Genomic DNA, 18743 nt, shown 5'->3' on the forward strand with positions numbered 1-18743 from the left:
GTTACTACTCCAGAAATCATTAATAAAATCCATGATATGGTGATGGATGACAGAAGAGTGAAGGTGAGAGATTGCTAGTGATGTGGGCATCTCGAATGAACGGGTACTTAATATTTTGCATCAACATTTGGACATGACAAAGCTATCCGCAAGATGGGTGCCGCGATTGCTCACGCTTGACCAAAAACGAAATCGTGTGAAGTGTTGCAAGGACGGTTTGCAGCTGTTCCAGAAGAATCCGCAGGACTTTAAGCGTCGTTTCGTCACTGTGGATGAAACATGGATACATCACTACACTCCTGAGACCAAAGAACAATCTAAACAATGGGTTACCAAGGGGGAATCTGCGCCAAAAAAGGCGAAGACCGTTCCTTCGGCCGGAAAGATTATGGCGACTGTCTTTTGGGATTCGCAAGGAATAATCCTCATCGACTATATGGAAAAGGGTAAAACTATTACAGGTGCATATTATTCATCGTTATTGGACCGTTTGAAAACCGAGCTGCTAGAAAAACGCCCACGATTGGCCCACAAAAAAGTCCTTTTCCATCACGACAACGCACCAGCTCACACATCAGCAGTTATGGTCGCAAAATTAATGGAAATAGGGTTCCAACTCGTTTCACATCCCCCCTATTCTCCAGACTTGGCTCCCTCGGACTACTATTTGTTCCCCAATATGAAGAAATGGCTGGCGGGAAAAAGATTTTATTCAAACGAGGAGGTGATTGCAGAAACGAATGGCTATTTTTCAGACTTGGACAAATCCTATTATTCGGAAGGGATCAACAAACTAGAGCAGCGTTGGACGAAGTGTATAAGCCTAAAAGGAGACTATGTTGAAAAATAAAAAAGGTTTACCCCAAAAAATTAAGTAGTTTTTATTTTTGCACGGACTTTTCAAACGACTCTCCTATATTGTCTTCTTCTTCAGGGCGCGGCTATGCGTAAACGTTGGCAAAAAAGACGAGTGGTTGTTTTTATTTGACCGATTCCTCACCAATTTTGAATCCTTCATTTATATCAAAATATATTTTTAATTATTATAAAATTTACTTTTTAGTTCAAACTGAATTTTTTTTTTTTTTTTTTATCGTTTTTACTTTGAACATTTATAATATTTTGGTTAAAATTTATTCATTTTATTGCAACTCAGGCAGACGGAGTAAATTCTATGCATTATTTATGTTTCGTTTTTATGTTTCATGTTTAGTGTAATATGTTTCGAATTAATAAACATTTTATTGTTAGTAATAAATATGAGAAAACATCTTTGATAGTAATTTGAGCGTAGGATCCTTGATGAATACTTGTGTAGGAATTCTGAACCTTAAGACTTAAATAGGTTCTAGGTTGTGCATCCTTAAATTAGAAGATCCAGGCGTGCGGAAAGAGTACAGTTAAATTTTTACAAAAGAATTTTTTCTCTTTCTTGCGGCACTCCGGGATACTTGATTCGTTTGGAAACAGGGCGTCTAAAAACTCATTTTTCAATTTTCAAAGCTTCTCTTAATCTATTATTCAAAATTTTGACTTATGATTCCGATAATTATTGTAAAACCTGTGTCCTACAACTGCTTTCATTTCATGACAAACCTAAAAATCTTTCAAAGTACTCGTACAACTGGTATTCACAATTATTTGATATTTTTTCAATTTTACAAATAGAAAATTCTGATTCTCTAATAACATATATAAAAGATAAATCATCCATTAACTTGATATTAGAAAAATATAAAAAGCATTTAATTAGCTCTGATTTCGATCGCATGATCGGTTCTAATTTCGTTACTTTTACTAAGTGTTCATATTTAAATCATCAAATATGCCAATCCTAATTAGCCGATCAATTTTTATTTCAGGCAGTTAGATTGTTTATACAATTTAGAATGGCAGGTCCTTATCTTATTTTATAAAATAATGCACTTTTGCAGCATGAACTGTGTCTTGAAAGGTGCCTCCTCAGATTCGCAAGCCAGGTTAGCCAGGAGGTTATCAACTGCTCTCTGTATCTGAGGAGGCACCTTTGCAGGCACAGTTCATGCTTCACAAGTTGAGTAAAGTGCATTATTTGGTAAATTAAGGAATAAATTTGATCCTTTACATGAAAGATATTGATCACTTAAATATGTGGCAGGAGGTTTCCAATTTTTTTGGTAATTAAACGCAACTCTCCTAAAATTACCAAATAATTATTAAACCTTCTTGTTTGTAACAGATGTAAAATTATTTTTTAGCCATTTTGTGTATGCTTGAGAAAATCTAAAGCTCTTAACATTTGATTTTTCTTAGAAAAATCACTCGGAAAACTACTTATTTCCCGATATTAAGAAAAATACTAGCTTTACTGCCTTGGCAATATTTTCAGTAGAAAGGGGATGAAAAAATACATAAAAATGACCTATCGCGTGCTCTTCTTTCTCTTTGATAACAAGTTAAAAAAATTGAAATATGATTAATAAATACCAGATTTTGAAATGGCCTAGCATCTTTAATTTTGAAGATATCGAATTGCGGTTTCCGGTTTCTTTCATTACATTTTATACTCTTTAAAACTGTGTATATGAAAATGGGGGTCAACTACTAACCCTCACTTTTGGTCGCGCGTCAGCCGCGTATGCGGGCAGGGATCTAAAATCAAGTCACATATTCTGAATCTAGAGGTGACGGGCAACCAATTTTTCCTCTACCATTTTTTGGCTCAGATCAACCGTTTAAGCATGAAATGCATTTGAGCCGTCTTAAAATGAACACCCTGTATATTCTAGCTACTTTATCTTTTATTTAAAAATATTTTAATTCATTCCTTTACAGGAGTTCCTAGGGCGACCTTTCGAACCACCACTGCTTTCAAGTGAAACCCATACACACACAAGTGTTAAATCGGTAGATGCATAACAGAGTGCACTGTGAGCTTCAGAGTGCGCTTGCACCAATGCAATTGAAAATCACTGATACTACTTGTCTGATACCCTTTTTTTTTTTTTAAAAAAAAAAAAAATTAGTAGGAAAAAACTTCTTGTGTCAAAGATTAAGTTACCAAAATTAAATTTGGTTGTATACAGAAAATGTGTGTATTTTTATTTACATTTTAAAATAGGGAGGTTATTTTGCCGCACCCACTGTATTTACACTGCATTCATTATAATTATGAGCGCCTCCTTCCAAACCAAGTTGTATTAGCCTCTAAAAAGGGAAAACCCATGATGACGTAATGGTCGGCTCACTCTTCATAATGAAATTAACAAAATATACATTTTTTAAATGTAACACTGTATTTTTTTATTATTATTATTATTACTTTTTTTTTTATTGCAGTGGTGCCAACTCTTACGCGGCGACCCTGCGTATGAACGATGAGTTGGTATTTTACTTGGTATTAATTTGTCTGTACCAAATTAGTGAATGTAGCTTATTATTATTATTTAATAACTAATATTTCTACCGACCTTCTTTGAGTTCTGAATTGCACTAATTTACAATGAATAGCTCCTTAGTTCTAACCTGAAAACAGAAAAAAAAACAGTCTATTAGTAAATAAAATAAAAAAGTAATTTATTATTTGGTTAGATACATTACAGCGGGAAACTAACCCATCTTTATTCAGCTTCTTCCGCAGTAAACGTTTTAGGGAAGGCACATTAATTGGCCAACACCATTCATACTCAAAACAGACTGCATGTGGGTAAAAAATATTGTATCTAGGGTGAACCAGTAAGTATTGTCCATAGGCCTACTATGTGTAGTACATCTAAAGTGGAGTTCAATGACGTATTGGCCAACTTCATATTTTCCACTGTTCTTGAGTGAAGTCACTTTAAACTTTTTTTCTAAAATCATTACTTTTTTGCAATAAAAATGTTATTACTCAGAAAGTTTTAGTCTGAATTCAATTCTGATAACACGGTTAGAAAGACAGATAAATTTTCTAAAAATTGATACCATTTTGAAGCATAAGTTATTCTCCAAACAGCCTCAATCTTCCTCCGGATGCTGGAAAAATAATAGTAATCGAAATTTTCAAGAAAACTCATTAGGCCCTTACGTGATCATTATCAGACCTAGGTGCTGGCACTTTTTATAAAAGTTTCCTTGTTTAATGGGCTTTCAAACGGTATATCATTTTCCAGGATTCCTTTTATCTTCGTATGAGAAATTACGTTTGTTTTGCAAGAAAACGTGTTCACGAGCACCTCAACAGTGTTAGTTATCAAGTTGTTTAATTCATTGAAAGCTCTTTTAGATGGACCAGTAGTCAATTTTAATGTAGACTGTCCTTAAATTAGGAAGTCAATAGTTACAAATTGCACTAAAAATAAAATCTAAATTCTGAAATATTTGAGAAAATGGTAGGAAATATTTTAAACAAGTACTATTTTTATATAAAAAAAATCATATAGTTTGTATTTACTCCAAATTACAATTTCACACACAATACACTGTTCAAAAAGAAAAAAATGTAAATAAGCCTTAACCACCCTTTGAACCCTCTAACAGATAATCGTTGTATCTGAATTAGGTATTAACCAGCACAACTAGGTGCCTTACAAATAAACTTCACTTATCTGTTACCTTGGTTTCAAAATTTTCTGTCGTACCATAACACTGTTGAGTGCTCGTGAACACGTTTTCTTGCAAAACAAACGTAATTTCTCATACGAAGATAAAAGGAATCCTGGAAAATGATATACCGTTAGAAAGCCCATTAGACAAGGAAACTTTTACAAAAAAGTGCCAGCACCTAGGTCTGATAATGATCACTTAAGGGCCTAATGAGTTTTCTTCAAAAATTTCGATTACTTTTATTTTTCCAGTATCCAGGAGGAAGATTGACGCTGATTGGAGAATAATTTATGCTTCGAAATGGTATCAATTTTTAGAAAATATATCTGTCTTTCTAACCGTGTCGCCAGAATCGAATTCGGACTAAAACTTTCTGAGTAATAACATTTTTATTACAAAAAAAGTAATTATTTTAGAAAAAAAAATTAAAGTGACGTCACTCAAGAATAGTGGAGAATATGAAGTTGGCCAATACGTCATTGAACTCCACTTTAGATGTACTACACACAGTAGGCCTATGGACAGTACTTACTGGTTCACCCTGTATACAGGGTGACCAGAGTTATATGCTCCAACCACTTTTTTTAAAAAAAAAACGACGGGAAATTTAGAAAAAATAGAAAACACGTATATAATCATTTTTAGTCTAGTTTATGTTCAGTGATTCACCCATTTTTTTAAACCCCTGTATCTCGAGATACAGCATTCAACTTTTGTTTTTCAAATGGAACGGTATATTTTTTTGCATATCATTATAGTATTTGAGCTCCTAAAAAAAAAAAAATTAAATTTTTTTGAAATCAGTTAGGTTTTTCCAAAGTTATGATAATTTAAAATATGAAAAACAAAATTCAGTTTAATTTCAAAATTACCTTATTTATTTTTTTTTAAAGAATCTGTTTAAACTGGGCACCATCAACGGATAGGCAAGCCAAAACTCTGGACTCTCACGCTCTGTTTGTAGCAGCACTTATGGTGGCGAAGTCAAGATCTAGGCAGGCTAGAGTTATTCGATGTTCAGGTTGTTTTTTTCTACAAACGTTTGGTGTGGAGTTTTAGGAAATCAATTAATCGGACCATACTTGTACAGAGAGTATATTTATCAACCTGTAGATACTTAATTAATTATATTATGATTTGATTATTTTTGATATGGTTTACTGTTGCCTCAAGTGTTACCAGATTAGCTTTCCGTCAGTATCTGTTGTAAATTAGTCGCTAGTTCCAAATCATTTTCCAATATGGCTTACCAAAGTATTTCCCGGGCCTTTACTCCTTTGGGGGCATGCTAAAATTAGGTGGTTTGAATCAGCATCTGATTCTTCCCCCGTATGTGCACTGCTTATTAGGGAGAACCCCAATGCGGAATAGACGACTTGGAGTTCGATTATGGTACAATCTTAAACGGACTATAGGTGTGTAGAATGTTCTATTTTCACTTAACATGACATGGGTTTGACTGGAATTGAGGGCTGTATGGCGAAGTAAAAATGCGCTTTAAGGGTTTTGGTTCTGTCGTATTCTTCTTGCCATAGCAAATAGTTTTTTCGCAGGACTAGATTTTTGATATCGGCTGCCCAATATGGCTCTGAGTAGGCTATCCCCGAAGTAATAGAGTCTTTCGCCAAGACATCCACCACTTCATTGCCGCCAATACCGCAGCATGAACCTTAATCCAAATGATCCTGATTTTACTATGGAGATCGGCCGAAAAAAGCTTCTTTTGGATCTAGAATATGATGGTCGAGTGACTCTCAGTAGGATGACGCAGACATGTCGGTATATATTAATATATCTTTTCCTACAGCAACGCAGGACGTTGCATATTTTATAGCTTCATTGACCGCTATAAGTTCCGCACTGTATATGGAAGCAAATTCTTTAAGGCGAAACTGAAAAGATTTCTTGTCCATTTGGTCATATACAGGGTGTCCCAAGCTATTTGGATAACAGACTTTTTCTCGGAAACTAAGATAGCTAGAAAAAAACTAAAAAATACGTGTTTCCTTAGTTTTTTGTTAGGAATCCAAATTTAATTTGTAAATTTTTTTCGGTGCTTCCAGAAGCGAGATACAGGCACCAACTTCATTTTTTCAAATAGGAAGGTGCGGTTTTTATTCAAGAAATAGATTCCTCTATTTTTTTTAAAGAAAAATTTACTTGAACGGTTTCTTTCTGTGAGCGATATTTTACAAGTTATGAATGAAAACATGATTCTTATACGAAATTTCAAAATGATAATATTATAACGGTTTTTTGATAGAATAAGAAGAAAAGTACTATTTTATTATAAATTTTACTCTTCATTAATATTACAGATCATGCTCGAAATGGCCTCCACCATTAGAGATGCATAGACATGCTCTTTCCTGCCAATTGCCCCTTACTGCCAAAGAAATAGATTCGGCTTTAACCGAGTTACAGGCATCTATTATTCTCTGCTTTAGTTCATCTACAGATGCAATCCCGGCTTGATTCTGATACACCTAGATTTAGACATGCTTTTAGGTAAGCAGAAATAAGGAAAGAAAGAAAAAAGTTATGAATAATCACCTTGTTTTTCAGGTATCCCCAAAGGAAATAGTCCATAGGTGTCAAATCTGGTGAACGAAGTGGCCACTGAATCGCCCCCCGAGTCGATATAACACGCCCATCAAATTGCCTATCGAGATATTTCTTTACATGCCTGATGGTGTTAGATGCCAGTAACTCGGTTAAAGCCGAATCTATTTCTTGGCAGTAAGGGATAATTGGCAGGAAAGAGCTTTTCTATGCATCTCTAATGGTGGAGGCCAGTTCGAGCATGATCTGTAATATTAATGAGGAGTAAATTTATAATAAAATAGTACTTTTCTTCTTATTGAATCAAAAAACCATTATAATATCATTTTGAAATTTCTTATAAGAATCATGTTTTCATTCATAACTTGTAAAATATCGCTCACAGAAAAAAACCGTTCAAGTAAATTTTTCTTAAAAAAAAATAGAGGAATCTATTTCTGAAATAAAAACCACACCTCCCCATTTAAAGCAATGAAGTTGGTGCCTGTATATCGCTTCTGGAAGCACCGAAAAATATTTACAAATTACTCGTAAATTTGGATTTCTAACAAAAATAACTAAGGGGACACGTATTTTTTAGTTTTTTTTCTAGCTATCTTAGTTTCCGAGAAAAAGTCTGTTATCCATATAGCTTGGGACACCCTGTATGGTTGCAACCTAAACCCATCGTATTTTTAGAGCTGTCTGTGAAAATCCACCGGGTACAATTTACTTAAAAGGTAAAAAAGAAAAAGAATTAGCTTTGTACTCTCCATTATAATGTAAAACAAACATGAGGTGCCCATTTTCTCAAATAACTTTTCAACGTTAAGAATCCTGGTTTGTTGAGATAATACATAAATAAATAAATAATATGGTAATAAAATAAAAGAGAATTTCATGTCTGAAGAAATAAATCTCTTTGAAGAGCGCTTGTAAAGCAAGGCAATTGTGTGTTGGCCAAGTTTACTCCGAGGAAAAAGGAAAAAAAATAGTCCAAAATACGTTTAGACATATCTCAGGGACCTTTGTAAACACCGGAGCCTTTTTTAATATAAGAACTAGAGGGGATAGAAACGGTCTTTTTTAAGATCAAACAGTTGACCTTTTATTTCTCAAACAGAATTACTAGCAAGTTAGTAACACTCAAACCTCATTTTGAATTACTTCTGTTTTATTTCAAAAAAAACTAAATGTTTATTTAATACAAATAAAGATGGGCACATATAAAAGTACAAATCTCCCCATATCAAGGTTATGCAATAACCTTAAAACAAATCTCATGCGAAATTCCTTGTAATCAAATCCAGGTCTGTGCTGTCCTTAGACTTTTATGTTTCTTAGGAATGGTGAACGTAAATAGAGTTACAAGAAAAAGAAGGCGTAATTCAATTGCAGGGTCCGGTAAAAAAAAAGGTCAGATTTTCTCTTGGTAGGAACTTCTTCTGTCCAGTGATGGAAAGTGTTTTTCTGTAACGAGAGTACGAACACTGTCCGCTGGTTGACAGTGTCTCTGAATGATGCTCTAGGTGTGCCAATGTCTTTAGATGATGAAGGACCATTAAATTATAAGCCTCCAAGTGTCTTAAGGACTGCGGCCATTAAACTATGGTTGCAGACTAGGTCTCAGGAGTGGTGGCTTGCCACCCATAGGGCAGAGACAGACGAAGGAGTTCTTATAACGGGCTATTCGCCAAGGCTGATTGCAGAATTAATCCGTCAAGACGGTGGGAATATAAAGAATAATTGTAGGCCTATTAACCAGGCCACTGTAGGCTCAGAAAACACATGCATCGCATGTGCCTGGCAGATGATATCCTTAGTACTTACTGACTTTCTGTCCAGGAAGAGGAGGTAACGGCACTGCACATGTTGTGTCAGTGTGAGGGGCTCGTGTGGCTAAGGATGTTACTTCTCGGGAAGAAAAAACCAAGGCCTAATGAGCTTTACCCAAGAAACTGCTCCCCAGATTTAAGAGTCTTAACGGACGGAATCTGGCTGGCGAGCTCTAAAGTTGAGGGAGCCACAATACGAGGTGTGGCTATTAAATAACGAGACTGATGTGCAGCATAAAGCCTTCTCTTTCGGATTGCAGCGTCTCACGTGTTTTGTAGAGAAAATCTGTCTGACCGGAACCGACCGTTTGTGTAAGAGGTGTTAGTTTCGTTTTGACGAAAACATGATACTACACATTGTAGTAGAGCAACAAATTGTCGTGAAATTTCACATGAAATTTAGTAAAACCTCTACTGAAACTTATCTTTTATTAAAAGAAGTTTATGGCGATGAATGTTAATCACGTGCGCAAGTTTTTGAGAGGTTCAAGCGTTTCCAAGATGGCCGAGAAGACGTCGGAGTTGATGACCGCCCGGGTAGCCCTTCCACGTCCAAAACGGATGAAAATATCGATTTTAATTAATCAACATTACTACCGTGAGGTGCTTGCTCAACTCCTGAAAGAGTAAGGAATAAACGACCCGATTGGAGGAAGAACAAGTCATGGGTTCTCCATCAAGACAACGCGCCCGGCTCACAGTGCATTGTCTGTCAAGACGTTTTCTAGCCAAGTACAACTTCCCAGTTTTAGGCCATTAGCCCTTATTCGACTGACCTGGCCCCATGTGACTTTAGATCTGTTCCCCCAAAGTCAAATCTGCATTAAAAGGAACACAGAAAGGAACAAATCTGCAGTGAAAGAAAAAGCGGCACTCGTCATGCAGGAGCTCACAGAAAAAGACTTCCAGCACGGTTTCGAACAATGGTAAATTCGCATGGAGCTATGTAGGGATAGGGGAGTGTCGTATATTGAAGGTGATAATAACTAAATATGTATAAATTTAAAATAAAATGTTTTACAGCAATAGTCTCGTTATTTAATAGCCACAACTCGTAGATCCAAAGAGGTCTCAGTGGCGGAGGCCTTAATGGGCCGCCCTATTAGAATTCTTATCTTACCGATTTTGAACAAAACCCAATTGTAAAGTGGTTCAATTTTACGTAGAATAAAAACGGCTGATTTGATGTTTTTGTACAAAAATCTTAAAAAATTCTCGGACAAACAGACAAATTTGCAAAAAAACAATTGGATTCAAACGATCTCAAAACAGATATTAGTGGTAAACAAAACTGGGGATCCAAAATTTACACGATTGCAACACTACCTTTTTATTTTAGTAAGAGAAAATAAAAATAAAAAATTCGAGAGATGGTTAAGTGAGATGGAAGGGCTATTTGTTAGCTGCCAATGAGGCGCAAAGGGCTAAAGATGGTCCTGCAACTTTTTATTCCTTAACTTTTTCCCCTTTTTCCTTTGTTTTGAGGTGACTTTTTCCGGCATTCTTTTATCCTGGATTTTTTAGGACACCTCACTATCCCAAAGTAGGCTATCCAAATGGGAAATTACACTCTGTGAGAAAGCTTTGGGTTGCCCCCGTTAAGCTCAAATGTTCACCCAACTTTTGAACAAATTCAGAAAATAATGTTTTCAATTTCTAGATGTATTTTTTTTTTTCCCGGGGCGGTCCCTGAGCGCTAGCTCACACCCGCCCCACGCTCACACTTCAACCGTTACCAGATTCAAAAATTTAATGACCCACTGCGGAACACCCAAATCCCGTCAAAACAACTAATAAAAACAAACAATCGCCAAAAACAAGATAAAAAGAATAAAATATCAGCAATTAACAATTAACAAATGTAAATAAATAAATAAATAGATAGATAAAATGCAACCTCGCACTCATAGACACCCCACACATAACCCCGCAGCCACACACACAACAACAATCCTTCAAAAACATCACTCGCCCACCACCGAGGCCATCCGCCTATCAAAGGCTGCCCGCGCAAAATCACGGAAGGCCGAATACGCAGAAGTGTTCTCTAATAACATCCCCGGCCACGCTGAACGGGAACCCCATCTTCCGCCAACTAACAGAGCGCAAATCATCGTAAAGGTCACATCGTAAGATAACGTGCTCCGCCGTCTCCGGCTCCCCGCACGCGCAATATGGATCTGTTACTATGCCAATTTCAAACATTTTAGAGCGCAGTATGCCATGCCCCGTGACCAATCGCGCAACCGCATATGGCATATCCGTAGGAACCAGTCTTCTACCTCCGACAGCGTCAGGGACGAAGCTGAATGTGGTTCTGCACTTCGATGAAGCTCGCCATCTATTCCTCCATTCACGGTTCACCGCCTCTTCCACCTCACCATACATTCTATCCCTTAACCATACCCAATAATCGTTAGACATATCAGTCACCGATACTCGTATGGCTCTAACCAGGGGGACCCTCACCTCAATACCTCTGCGCAAACTATAGCGCACCGCGGCCTTAACCACCTCCAAGTCCAGTGGTAAGCACCCCGTGAGCACCTGCAAAGCCTCCGTAGATGTGGTCCGGCTATAATGCCCCATGAGCAACAGTATAGAGCGCTGTATGGCCATAAGGTGCGTCCTCACTATCACGGTCCCCACCCGATGGGCCCAAACCGACGCGCAATAGATAACCTGAGCGACCAAAACCCCACGGTATAGAGTACTCACTACTCTCCTTTTTAATCCCCACTCTCCATTTTAATAGATGTATTACACTTTAATTATTATTTACTCATTGAATCACTGGTTCACCGATTTCTACAAGTTAGCTCGCCAAATTTAATTGAAATTGTTAAAGCCTTTAACAATTTTTTGTTTAAAAAAATTTGAAACCTGCTTTGAAAAGTCTTAATTCTGGAACGGCCAATTTTGCTTCAAATTTTGCTAACAGCGACTCTTACTTTATTGTTTGTTAATGAGGACAGTGCTTTAATGTTCTTTACCTTATAGACGATGGCACTTTACAAGATGCTTAAAGTATTAACTAAGAGACTTAGGATAAGCCTTTAACAACACTTTGAAATAACTAATTTAATGACTAAAACTAAACGAGTGATTTACTCGCATAAAATATAGAACTAGGTATGGCCCTAGACAGACTGGGATAGTTACAAGTTAGGCTAACAGTTAAATTTAAACAGTCTGCATTGCTGTTAGTTTTCTTTGTTTGGTTCAAACCCCATTGATGTAGGCAATAAATCTCTTTTGTCTTCTGACCTCCATTATCGTATTATCTTCTATTTCTTATTCTTTTCGTCTATTTCTTGTTGCTAATACAATTGGAAGATTTGATTAGGGTATTGTGGGTGCCTTATAGGAGGTGTGGCTATTAAATAACGAGACTATTGCTGTAAAACATTTTATTTTAAATTTATACATATTTAGTTATTATCACCTTCAATATACACCCCTCCCCTATCCCTACAACGCTCCTTGCGAATTCACCATTGTTCGAAACAGTGCTGGAAGTCTTTTCTTCTGTGAGCTCCTGCATGACGCGTGCCACTTTTTCTTTCACAGCTTCAACGGATTGAAATCTGTGTTCCTTTTAATGCAGATTTGACTTTAGGGGAACAGATAAAAGTCACACGGGGGCCAGGTCTCAGGCGTATAAGGGCGGATGGCCTAAAACTGGGATGTTGTACTTGGACTAGAAACGTCTTGACAGAGACAATGCAGTGTGAGCCGGGCGCGTTGTCTTGATGGAGAACCCCGTGACTTGTTCTTCTCTACAAATCGGGTCGTTTTTTTTTCCTTACTCTTTCACGGAGTTGAGCAAGCACATCACGGTAGTAATGTTGATTTTTTTCGAAATCTATTAGATCTATGTTATTAAGAAAATATTACAGTTATAAAGGAGGATTTGCCCTATATTATAAAGAAAATTTGGGAATTTTATCTTTTATAGAAAAAGAGAAAAAAATTGTCAAAGTTTGGTGTTTTTTAACCTTACACTTTTTCGTGCACTTTTTGACGATCAACCCTTATACAACAATTTTAAAAATATTGCATAAAAGAGACGAAATGAAAGATTAAATTGGAAAGTGTCTGAGAAAAAAGGCCTGCCTATAAGTTAAGAAAATAGAAGAAAATCTTAAACAATAATTGAGTTGTTTCATTAAATATGTAAGTTATTAATTAAAAAAATGATTACAAATTTTATGCAGCATAAAAAGCATACAAAATTTAAAAAAAATGTAGAATATTTAAAAGTAAATGTCCCATTTAGATTTCGTATAGTCACGATAAGCCTTAGACATTTATTATACCAGTCAAAGGAGGCTAGGATGGGTCGTTAATGTCAAGCAACTGTACGAGGGTCGTTTGAAAAGTCCGTGCAAAGTCAGAGAGATAGCACCACTGGCGCGTATCGAGGTTATGTTTAGTTAGTAGCATCTCTTGGAAGAACACACACCAAGTTTCAGCCAGATCGGTCTATTTCTTTGTGTTTGGTATTCGTTTGAATCGAGGAAGTCGAGTTATTTTCAAAAAATGGACGAAAAAGAATTTCGTGTGTTGATTAAACACTACTTTATGAAAGGCAAAACGCCTCAGGAGACTAAAGAGAAGCTTGATAAACATTATGGTGACTCTGCACCTTCGATTAGAACAGTTTATAAGTGGTTTCAAAATTTTCGGAGTGGCCATATGGGCACAAGTGACGCTGAACGTTCTGGACGCCCTGTTGAGGTTACTACTCCAGAAATCATTGATAAAATCCATGATATGGTGATGGATGACAGAAGAGTGATGGTGCGTGAGATTGCTAGTGCTGTGGGCATCTCGAATGAACGGGTACATAATATTTTGCATCAACATTTGAACATGACAAAGCTATCCGCAAAATGGGTGCCGCGATTGCTCACGCTTGACCAAAAACGAAATCGTGTAAGGACGGTTTGCAGCTGTTCCAGAAGAATCCGCAGGACTTTAAGCGTCGTTTCGTCACTGTGGATGAAACATGGATACATCACTACACTCCTGAGACCAAGGGGGAATCTGCGCCAAAAAAGGCGAAGACCGTTCCTTCGGCCGGAAAGATTATGGCGACTGTCTTTTGGGATTCGCAAGGAATAATCCTCATCGACTATCTGGAAAAGGGTAAAACTATTACAGGTACATATTATTCATCGTTATTGGACCGTTTGAAAACCGAGCTGCAAGAAAAACGCCCACGATTGGCCCACTAAAAAGTCCTTTTCCATCACGACAACGCACCAGCTCACACCTCAGCAGTTGTGGTCGCAAAATTAATGGAAATAGGGTTCCAACTCGTTTCACATCCCCCCTATTCTCCAGACTTGGCTCCCTCGGACTACTATTTGTTCCCCAATATGAAGAAATGGCTGGCGGGAAAAAGATTTTATTCAAACGAGGAGGTTATTGTAGAAACGAATGGCTATTTTTCAGACTTGGACAAATCCTATTATTCGGAAGGGATCAACAAACTAGAGCAGCGTTGGACGAAGTGTATAAGCCTAAAAGGAGACTATGTTGAAAAATAAAAAAGGTTTACCCCAAAAAATTAAGTAGTTTTTATTTTTGCACGGACTTTTCAAACGACCCTCGTATATGGCACACAGAAGCTACGTGGGAAGACGAGTGGGAACCGTAGGGCTTACTTTAGAGTGTCCAGATGTCCCGATTTACCCGGGAGAGCTCCGATTTTCAACTGCTAGTCTCGATTTGGAGCTTTAAATTATACCCTACAGTACCGATCTGATTTCAGTAGTTACGAATGATTTTTATTCATTTATTAATAATAATAATGCATAGTATTATTTAAAGAAATGTCCACCGTAAAAGGATATCAATCAGCACTAATGTTTTATAGCAAGCAGCTTTGATTTGAACGTTCTATAGGGTAAAGTGGGGTGAGATGGCCACCATTTTATTTGGAGGGTGCCTGCAAATTTTTGGTAAGGGCTAGGCTTACTTTATTATTATTTTTGGAAACCTCATACGCTCACAAACATAAGATAAGGAAAAAATTCCAGAAAAAATGCTAAGGGAAACATTTTTTTATTCTTACAACAAAAAAGTAGCAATTGGCCATCTATCCCCACTGGGTTGGGTGAGTTGGCCAGTGGAACTTGGGAGAGATGGCCACATATTGTAAATGAAATTGCGCTAGTAAAACGTAAAAATAACAGAAAAAAATGAATGGTTATTTAATATTTACTTTTTTAAATATTTTCAATAATATATATATTTTTTTCTATTTATTTTATTAATTTTTTTCTGTATTTCGGTAATGACTATAAAGAGATGGGACAGATACAATAGACTAATTACAGTGTTAAACTTTGGCAAAAGAGTAAATACAGTAGATACTGGGAGATTTCTTTTAATACAAAAACGTTAAACACAAAACATCGGAAGAACCAAAAACCCTTACGAACCCTTATATAAATACAGAATTAGTAGTCAACATAATTGCCCAAAAAATGGAACACTATAAAACAATACACACAGATACCGCTACAAAAATTTTGGTTTTTCCGATGTTTTGTGTTTAACGTTTTTGTTAATTGTTAATTTTGTTAACTGATTTTCTATGTTACTGATTCTCTAAATTGTTTGTATTTTTGTATTAGTAATATCCAGGCCCTGAAGAGGACAATATATTTGTCGAAACGTTGGCGAAAAAGACGAGTTCTTGTTTTCATTTGACCGATTCCTCGCCAATTCTAAATCCTTAATTTAGTAATTTACGGTCACGAAACCAATATATTTAAAAAAATAAAAATAAAAAAGTAAAAATAATTGGCCATCTATCCCTACTGTTTGATGGCCATCTGTCCCGAATGCTAGAGAGAGATGGCCAATATGATAAACATAACTCAACGCGTACTTTTTGACAGATTTAGAAGCTAGGATTCATTAATATACACTCAACAGCAAAAAAAACCGGACACTTAATATTTTTTATATTAAAAGCTGATTATCAGTAATGTGTTTGTTTTTGTGGGTAATCTGGTTATTACAGAGAATGTAGGGTCTTAGTCCATTGAACTAATCCCTTCAGGATTAGTAGGGCATGAGATAAGACTCAGATGTGGCTTATTTGTCTTGAGGCTGCTTTACCTGACGGAACTCTTCTAAACTGTAAGCAGGTTTTCGCACCTTTAAAGATCTTTAATTTATTAACCGCGCCTTTCTGTCATTAATAGACGTGATTTTTTAAATTTTGGTCCAGAATAATGGTTCTTTCGAATGTAGACGTAGCCCGAGCTGATGTCTTGGCAAGAGAAGGCCGGAGCGTCCGATCTATCGCAGAAACCCTTGGAGTAGCGAAGTCCGCCATTAATGATGCACTCCGGCGTTTCCGGGAGACTGGCAGTTATGAACGGAGGGCTGGCAGGGGCCGACCAAGGTCCACAACTGAAGTTGACGATCGATTTATCACGCTCTCAGTATTGAGAGACCGCCATTTAACTGCTCCTGAGGTTCGGGACAGGCTGTTAGTGGCGCGAAATAAGCGTGTTAGCTCGGACACAGAACGGCGGAGACTGAGGGAGCGTGGACTGGAAGCAAGGCGCCCCGCGACAGGGCCCCAACTCCTGGAAAGGCATGGTAGAGAAAGGCGATTATTTGCTGACCAGCATTTTCATTGGACTGTAGAGCAATGGGGAACAGTTTTATTCACAGATGAGTCTCGCATTGGTCTATACCACTCAGACGATCGAGACAGATTGTGGAGACGATCAAGGGAGCGATTTGCTCAATGTACTCTTCGCGAGTCACGACCTTTCGAAAGGAGATGAGTTATGGTTTGGGGTGGAATCAATTTCCACGCCCGTGCTGAACTGATTTTCATTGTTAATGGGGGCTCTGACTGCTCGGAGGTACATTGAGGAAATGCTCCTAGAGGCTGTGATCCCGTTGGCTCCATTTATTGGTGACCAATTCATTTTGATGCAGGATAATGCTCGCCCACATACCGCCAGAATTGTTACCGAATACTTGGAGCAAGTTGGAATCACAGTTCTGGACTGGCCTGCACGAACTCCCGATATGAATCCCATAGAACATTTATGGGATAATTTAGGAAGGCGTGTTAGACATCGTCATCCTCCTCCTAGTGACTTAAATCAGCTCCAAATTGCTCTTCGTGAAGAATGGGATGCTCTGCCGGTGGAGTACGTCCAAAATTTAATTTCTATGCCTGACAGGATTAGGGCCCTTCGCCGTAGCCGAGGGAGAAATACCCGCTATTAGAAGAACATCCCTTGTCAGAAAACCTGATAAAAATGAAGAATAAAGTTTAAAAAAAAAATGTGTTAATTTCTTATTTTTTCTTTATTTTATAATTTTGTTTTAATAATTAATAAAAATTAGTCATTTGTGGCAGATTTTGTGTAAATAACTTATAAATAAACCAATTCTTACCATAAATTAAAAAGATTAGCGTATTTAACAAAATTATGAGACCAAATCTGAGTGTCCGGTTTTTTTTGCTGTTGAGTGTATATTGTACTTTCCTAATATGTAAAAAACTTCGGCAAATGCATTCGCTGCAGCACGCAGTATGTAACTATCATAAAATTTTTTGTTGAGATGATAATGTTTTTATTCTCTGAGTTAATTAATAACGCTTTGACGCAGACCAAATTATACTCACTGTAGTCAGACATAAACGTTCATCACTGGAGAGGTCACGCAGCGCCGTCGGACGACATTTCGGTTAAATTTCGGCTGTTGGCCATCTCTCCCGATTGGCCATCTCACCCGACTTTACCCTACACAGTTTTAAAGAGTATAAAAAGTTATGAAAGAAATTGGAAACCGCAGTTCGATATCTTCAAAATTAAATGGTGCTAGGTCATTTCAAAATCTGATATTTATTAATCATATTTCAATTTTTTAACTTGTTATCAAAGAGAAAGAAGAGCACGCGATAGGTCATTTTTATGTATTTTTTCATCCCCTATCTACTAAAAATATTGCCAAGGCAGTAAAACTTGCTTTATAATTGACAATGTAATATTTGCGCAGACAAGACAGAAGACACACCAACCCTACAATGATGTAAAACAGTACATTGTAAATTAGCCATAAAGATAACCTAGTCCCTAGGTCAAATGCAATGCCATAATAAAAAATTCATTATTGGCATGAATGTATTTATTGGCATGTATGTATTTATTGGCATGTATGTATTTATTGGCATGAATGTATTTATTGGCATGAATGTATTTATTGGCATGAATGTATTTATTGGCATGAATGTATTTATTAGCGTGAATGCATTTATTGGCATGAATGTATTTATTAGCGTGAATGTATTTATTGGCATGAATGTATTTATTGGCATGAATGTATTTATTAGCGTGAATGCATTTATTGGCATGAATGTATTTATTAGCATGAATGTATTTATTGGCATGAATGTATTTATTGGCATGGATGTATTCATTGGTATGAATGTATTTATCAGCATATATGTATTTATTAGCATTTTTGTAAGCGTGAATGTACTCGTATTTATTATCGTGAATGTATTTACTGGCGAGAAATTCGTATGTATTTTTAGGTTAGGCTTTTCATCCTGGGGTTGAAAGAATTTTTAAACGAGTATTACAACCCCATTAGGTTAATTTGATTTAGTTCTAGTTTATTTTAGGATGTGCAGGAATATTGGTTCAAAGTACTGTGCATTCCAGCTACTAGGCAGAGTAAATAGCCTCCTCGGATTAAGTATTCAGTAAAGCCCAAGCAAACAGTAAATGTAGAAGTTATAAGGTCCTAGTA

At 36.8% G+C, this 18743-nt stretch overlaps 1 long non-coding RNA gene across 1 annotated transcript in view; it reads right to left on the reverse strand.

Moving 5' to 3' along the window:
- Positions 1–644: 644 nt before the first annotated feature.
- LOC141461712 (uncharacterized) overlaps positions 645–18743 on the reverse strand; it is a 432780-nt gene continuing 414681 nt past the window's right edge. Inside the window, exon 4 of the long non-coding RNA XR_012463015.1 lies at positions 645–3504. This is a non-coding gene — a long non-coding RNA (uncharacterized lncRNA). The remainder of the gene's footprint in view (positions 3505–18743) is intronic.

This window comes from Rhodnius prolixus, unplaced genomic scaffold (assembly GCF_049639745.1).
Source record: "Rhodnius prolixus isolate KJV_2025 unplaced genomic scaffold, Rpr scaffold_12, whole genome shotgun sequence".
In the NCBI taxonomy this organism is placed as follows: Eukaryota; Metazoa; Arthropoda; class Insecta; order Hemiptera; family Reduviidae; genus Rhodnius; species Rhodnius prolixus.